The following is a 7846-nucleotide window of genomic DNA, read 5'->3' as shown; positions in this document are numbered from 1 at the left end:
TAGAAAAGAAGCTATTCATAATTGGATTTTCTCTGAACCTTGGAAGAGGAATGAGGAGATCATGCTAGAAATGCTTTCTCACATTGGATTAGATTGGGGTTTGGATGGATATAGTGACATATAATCCTACCAATACCTTGATCTATGAATGTGTGTGGTATAATCAGTGATCAAACTTCATCTCTTTCCATGAGCACTTAAATCAAGGAATTGGAAAATTGTTCATGCTTAGAGAGATTAGATTGCCAAGGAATTGGGATCTAATCACCTAAGATTGCCAAGGAGATCAATGAATGCATTGATTGAGGAAGAGATGAAAATGAACTTGATCTGGAGGATTATCACATCTCCTGACCTCAATGAGCTTCCCACTTCTGATCTTACCCATTCTTAATTCTGCTGTTACATTTATGCTTAACAATCCCCTTTCCCATTTAATTTCTTGCAATTTAAACTTCTGCACTTTAATTTCCTGCAATTTCTCTTCTGCCATTTAATTTCTGTTATTTACATTCAGCTATTTACATTTCTTACACTTTAAGCTTCCCGCCAATTTAAATTCTGTAACCCTTAATTCAATCTGATTCAGTTCAACTAGCACCATTCTCCAATTAAAGTTGATCAACCAACCAATCCCTGTGGGATTCGACCTCACTTTACTGTGAGTTTTTACTTGACGATAATCTGGTGCACTTGCCGGTAAAAAATTTGTTACGAGACAAGTTTTTGTGGTATCAAGTTTATGGCGCCGTTGCCGGGGATTGGTTTTGTATTGACAATTACTAAATTGGAGGATAACTAGATTGAACAATTTTTCTTTTCTTTTGCTGATTAAGTTTCAATTTCGGCTGTTTACATTTATCTTCTGCAATTTTAAGTGTTTTCCTCTATTTCTTTGCTTCCCAACAAAACTATTCCACTGACTCACTAACTATTTGATTAATTGCCTTAATTGCTCTAACCACACTTTTTCATTAACTGTGATAATTTCACTTGTTGTTTGCTGTCTGTTTTGCCACTTATATGACAGCTAGAAGAGGAACTTCAACTTCTTTTGATAGTGAACCGGAGAGGACCTTCCTTAGATTAAGGAGGGAAGCAAGAGGCAAGGGAGTATTTGGAGAAGAAGAGTTAGAAGAGGATCTAGACGTTGTCATGGAGGAAGAGGTTCACAACCATGCTGGGGAAGGTACTGGGAATCATGCACCACAAGAAAGGAGAGTGCTGGGCTCCTACATTAATCCCAACCCTGGGAATTGTGGGAGCAGTATTCTCAAGCCAACCATCCAGACCAACAACTTCGAATTAAAACCACAACTCATCACCCTGGTTCAAAACAATTGTTCTTTCGGAGGAAGTACCCAGGAAGACCACCCAATCAACACCTCACCATATTCCTAAGAATCTGTGATACAGTAAAGTCCAATGGTGTGCATTCGGATGCCTACATATTACTTTTATTTCCCTTCTCTCTAAGGGATAAAGCATCAAAGTGGTTAGAATCCTTCCCTAAGGAGAGCTTGACAACTTGGGAGGATGTGGTGAATAAATTCTTGGCAAGGTTCTATCCCCACAAAGAGTCAATAAGTTGAGAGCAGAGGTTCAAATATTCAGACAATAGGATGGTAAAACCCTATATGAAGCCTGGGAAAGGTATAAAGACTTGACAAGGAGATGCCCCCCAGAAATATTCAATGAGTGGGTGCAACTGCATATTTTCTATGAGGGGCTATCATATGAGTCGAAAAAGGCTCTAGATCATTCTTCTGGAGGCTCTCTCAACAAGAAGAAGACCATAGAGGAAGCTATTGATGTCATTGAAACAGTGGCTAATAATGAATATTTCTATGCCTCTGAGAAAAGCAACAATAGAGGAGTGATGGAGTTGAACCACATGGATGCAATTCTGGCTCAAAACAAGATAATTGCTAAGCAATTAGCTGATCTCACCAAGAAGATGGAGGAGCGCCAAGTTGCAGTAATCCACACCCAACCATCAGCACAAGAAGAGTCAAACACAGAGGAAGGAGTTGACTGGGAACAAGCCAACTACATTGGAAATCCATCAAGACAAGCCTATGATCCATATTCTAAACTATACAATCCCGGTTGGAAGAACCACCTAAACTTTGGGTGGAGAAACCAACAAAACCAGAGCCAAGATCATAGACCCCACAATTCTAACCAGTTCAATAATTCCATTTACCAACACTCCAACCAAAGACCATATCAAGCCACACAAAATAATTCTTCCCAGCCACCATACCAAATCCAAAACAACCAGCCCCAACATCCCAATTCCAATCCACCATCTGAGGATAGGCTCTCCAGGATTGAAGCCTTGCTGGAAAATCTCTGCAAGGAGTCTAAAGACATGCAAAACTTCAAGGAGGAGGTGAGATCCAATCTGCAAAATCAAGATGCTGCCATCCAGAAACTTGAAACATAAATTAGATACCTGTCCAAGCAAGCCCCTAGCCATAGCCCCTATAGTTCAACCAAGACAAACTCAAGGGAGGAATGCAAGGCTATTACACTCAAGAGTGGAAAAGAACTAAAGGAGGCCCCAAAGGAAACTCAAAAGAGGGAAGTAGATGAAAGCCTAAGTGACAAAGAAGAAGCACAACAACGTGCTCCCAATCCACTAGAAGAGAAAGAAGTCCTAAGGCCATATGTCCCAAAAGCTCCTTACCCTCAGAGACTGTGAAGGAAGGAACAAGACAGTCAATTCTCTAGATTTTTGGAAGTCTTCAAGAGGCTGCAGATCAATATTCCCTTTGCTGAAGTACTAGAGCAAATGCCCCTCTATGCCAAGTTTTTGAAGGAGTTAATGACTGATGCACCACTATTTCATGGTACATTTTGTACTTCATTGAGCGAATTTTACCCACTATTCTCACACTTATTCATAGAAATTGCATGTTTTACATTTTCCTTCCTGATTTTGTGCTATGATTAAAAACATGCTTCTTTGGCCTTAAATTTGCTATGTTTAATCCTCTCTTATTACCATTCGATGCCGTGATATGTGTGTTAAGTGATTTCAGGGTTTACAGGGCAGGAATGGAGGAAGCATGCAAAAGTGAAAGGAATACAAGAAATTGAAGGAATTGCTAAGCTGTCCAGCCTGACCTCTTTGTACTTAACTGACCATAACTTGAGCTACAGAGATCCAAATGAGGCGTTTCTAGTTGCGTTGGAAAGCTAACATTTGGGGATTTGAAATGATATATAATTCATCATAGTGGCCGTATAGCTAAATGACGCGCACGCGTGCATCATGCGCATGCGTCGTTCTGCAGAAAATCCAGCGAGTTGTACGTATTAGAAATCGGCCCTAGCAATTTCTGGGCTGTTTTTGACCTAGTTTTCGGCCCAAAAAATATAGATTAGAGGCTACAGAGTGGGGAAATCTATTCATTCATGAATTTACAATAATTTTAGGTTTAGATGTAGTTTCTAGGGAGAGAGGCTCTCCCCTCTCTCTAAGATTTAGGATTTCTCTTAGTTTTAGGTTTGATTCTTCCCAATTCTAGGTTCAATGTTCCTTTAATTTAGTTTCTCTTCTACTTTTATTTGTTCTAGTATTCTGGTTATTTATTTTTCCAATTTAATTTATGAACTCCATGTTTGATTTGATTTTTCATTTAATGCAATTTGAGGTATTTCATATTTATGATTTTAATTTAGCTTTTTACATTCTTAGCTTTGGTTGAGTAATTGGAGACGCTTGAGTTATCAAACTCCTTTGTTGATTGAAAATTGGAATTTGCTGGTTGATTTGGATCCCTCTAAGCTAGTCTTTCCTTAGGAATTGACTGGGACTTGAGGAATCAAATTGATTGGTCCACTTGACTTTCCTTCAGAGTTAAAGGATAACGAAGTGGGAGCAATAGACAATTCTCATCACAATTGATAAGAATAACTAGGATAGGACTTCTAGTTCTAATACCTTGCTAAGAGATTTTCTTATTTATTAGTTTCTTTTTTTTGTCATTTACATTCCTTGTTCAACCTTTCAAAAACCCAAAAATATATTTTCTCATAACCAATAATAACTACACCTCTCTGCGATTCCTTGAGAGACGACACGAGGTTTAAATACTTCGGTTATTATTTATATTGGGTTTGCTTAAGTGACAAACAAGTTTTTGTACGAAAGGGTTCTTTGTTGGTTTAGAAACTATACTAGCAACGGGACTTTATTTGTGAAATCCTTTACTAGCAAAAATCCATTCGTCAATGACCAAGAAGAGGAGCTAGAAAATGATGAAACCGTAGTATTAACTGAGGAATATAGTGCCATTATCCAACACAAGCTATGTCAGAAATTGAAGGACCTTGGAAGCTTCCAAATCCCTTGCATTTAGGAGAAATCACAGTGGAGAAAGCTTTATATGATTTAGGAGCTAGCATAAATTTGATGTCCTTAGCAATGATGAGAAAAATGAAGATTGAGGAATCCAAACCAATAAGAATGGTACTTCAACTAGCAGACATATCATTCAAATTTCCTCATGGAATAGTAGAGGACTTGCTAGTGAAGGTTGGAGACTTTATCTTTCCAACAGACTTTGTGATGTTAGATATGGAAGAAGAAGCCAAAGCTTCAATCATATTGGGAAGGTCGTTCCTAGCAACAGTTGGAGCTATCATAGATGTCCAAAAAGGGGAATTGGTCCTTAGACTGCCTAATGAGAAAATGGTATTCAATGTGTTCCAAGCCATGAGCTACCCGCAGGAATCACCAGGGAAATGTATGAGGCTGGATGCAGTGGAGGTTTTGGTACAAGAAAATTTCAATGAAGAGGAACTAGAAGAAGTTCCAGAAGAAGAATCTGTATCAATCAACAAAGCTGCAATAATCCAACCAATTGAAGTATCCACTCCAAGCACATCGGAAGTAAAGAAGGAAGGGACTGAAGCTCCAAAGCTTGAACTGAAAACACTACCTGCTACCCTCAAGTATGCATACTTGGAAAGTGATGAAAGCTACCCAGTAATCATCAATTCTGCCCTCAGTCAAGAACAAGAGAAAGAGTTAATCAAAGTACTGCAACAGCATCAAAATGCCATCGGATGGACCCTTGCTGGCTTAAAAGGGATAAGTCCTTCCATGTGCATGCATAAGATTTTGTTGGAAGAAGATGCCAAGCCTTCCATTCAATCCCAAAGAAGATTGCCATGAAAAAAGTGGTGCAAAAGGAGGTCATGAAACTATGACAAGCAGGGGTGATCTACCCAATTTCTGATAGCCCATGGGTGAGTCCCGTCCAAGTGGTTCCTAAGAAAGGAGGCATCACTGTGGTGCCCAATGAGAGGAATGAACTCATCCCCACAGAAACTGTAACAGGATGCAGGATGTGCATTGATTACAGGAAACTCAATGAAGCCACTAGAAAAGACCATTTTCCACTCCCTTTCATGGACAAGATGCTGGAAAGATTAGCAGAGCATGCATATTATGCTTCTTGGATGGATACTTGGGATATAATCATATAGTAGTTGACCCAAGAGATCAAGAGAAAACATCATTTACTTGTCCATATGGAGTCTTTACTTACAGGCGAATACCTTTTGGATTGTGCAATGCACCTGCAACTTTCCAAAGATGCATGCTATCTATTTTTTTAGATATGATTGAAAAATTCATTGAGGTGTTTATGGATGACTTTTTAGTGTTTGGTGATTCATTCCCCAATTGCCTACATCACATGGCCTTGGTGCTAAAGAGATGCCAAGAGACTAACCTAATCCTAAATTGGGAGAAATGTCAATTTTATGGTAACAGAAGGGATAATCCTTGGCCACAAGATCTCTAATAAAGGTATAGAGGTGGACAGAGCCAAGGTAGAGGTAATTGAGAAATTACCCCCACCTAGTAATATCAAGGCAATCAGGAGCTTCCTAGGACATGCTGGATTTTACAGAAGGTTTATTAGAGATTTTTCTAAAATTGTAAAGCCTTTGAGTAACTTACTAGTCTCTGATACACCCTTTGTATTTGATCAAAATTACATGCTGGCTTTTGAAATTTTGAAAAGAAAACTTCCCTCAGCACCTATCATTGCCCCACCTAACTGGGATTTACCTTTCGAACTGATGTGTTAGGACAGAGGAAAGACAATTTGGTGCATGTTATATATTATGCCAGCAAAGTCCTTAATGAAACTCAAAGGAATTACACCACCACTAAAAAGGAATTGCTAGCAATAGTGTTTGCATTTGATAAGTTTAGATCATATCTCATTGGTTCTAAAGTGATTGTTTTTACTGATCATGCAGCACTAAAATATCTACTTGCCAAGCAAGAATCAAAACCAAGACTGATAAGATGGATTTTGTTGCTGCAGGAGTTCAACATTGAGATTAAAGACAAGAAAGGAGTAGAAAACAAAGTAGCACATCACTTGTCAAGGATCCCCTTTGAAGAAGGCAACACAACTGTAAATGAATCCTTCCCTGATGAGCAATTGATGCTGGTTCACAAGGCACCCTGGTTCGCAGACATTGCTAACTTTAAAGCCACTGGGAAAGTGCCCTCAATGATCAACAAACATCAAAAGAGGAAACTCATCAATGATGCCAAGTATTTTATCTGAGATGAGCCATACCTATTCAAAAAGTGCTCAGATGGATTACTTAGAAGATGCATTTCAGAGGAAGAAGGAAGGAAAGTTTTATGGAAATGTCATGGCTCTTGCGATGGAGGGCATTTTGGAGGAGAGAGAACTACAGCAAAAGTATTGTAGTGCGGGTTCTTTTGGCCCACTATCTTTAAAGATGCAAGAGAGCTAGTGAAGAACTGTAATGAATGCCAGTGGGCTAGAAACTTGCCCAAGAAAAATGAGATGCCACAGCAATTCATCTTAGAACTTGAGTTGTTTGACGTATGGGGGATTGATTTCATGGGACCATTCCCAACCTCCTACTCAAACAATTACATTTTGGTGGCAGTGGACTATGTGTCCAAGTGGGTGGAGGCCATTGTGACCCTAACAAATGACAATAAAGTGGTCATGAACTTCCTCAGAAAGAATATCTTCAGCCGATTTGGAGTTCTCAGAGCACTTATCAGTGATGAAGGAAGCCATTTCTGCAACAGACCACTAGAGACCCTCCTCCTGAGATATGGAGTGAAGCACAAGGTTGTCACACCCTATCACCTCCAAACAAGTGGGCAGACAGAGGTATCCAACAGAGAGCTAAAAAGGATCTTGAAAAAGACTGTGGGAGCCTCAAGAAAAGACTGGTCAAAGAAGTTGGATGATGCTCTTTGGGCATATAGGACAGCCTTCAAGACACCAATTGGGATGTCTCCATATCAATTGGTGTACGGGAAGGCTTATCATCTACCATTGGAGCTTGAACACAAAGTTTTTTGGGCTCTCAAGTTACTAAATTTTGATAGTAATGCTGCTGGTGAAAGGAGAATCTTGCAACTGCAAGAGTTGGAGGAATTTATATCCCAAGCTGATGAAAAAGCCAAAATTTATAAGGAAAGGGCAAAGAGAAAGCATGATCTCAACTTGGCACCAAGAAGCTTTGAAGAAGGACAGAGGGTGCTACTTTACAACTCCAGACTAAAACTCTTCCTTGGGAAGCTAAGATCAAGGTGGTCAGGACCTTTTCTTGTCACCAAAGTTCACTTTATGGACACATAGAAATCATGGAAGAAAGCTCACAACGGACCTTCACTGTGAATGGACAAAGGCTCAAACATTACTTGGGTGATATGGGGGAAGGTCCCAAGATGAAGTACAAGCTCAACTGAGAGAAGTCAACCGTCAAGCTAATGACAATAAAAGAGCGCTTGTTGGGAGGCAACCCAACCGGAGGTAACTTT

Source organism: Arachis ipaensis, chromosome B03 (genome assembly GCF_000816755.2).
Source record: "Arachis ipaensis cultivar K30076 chromosome B03, Araip1.1, whole genome shotgun sequence".
NCBI lineage: Eukaryota > Viridiplantae > Streptophyta > Magnoliopsida > Fabales > Fabaceae > Arachis > Arachis ipaensis.
This window is presented reverse-complemented; position numbering follows the sequence as displayed.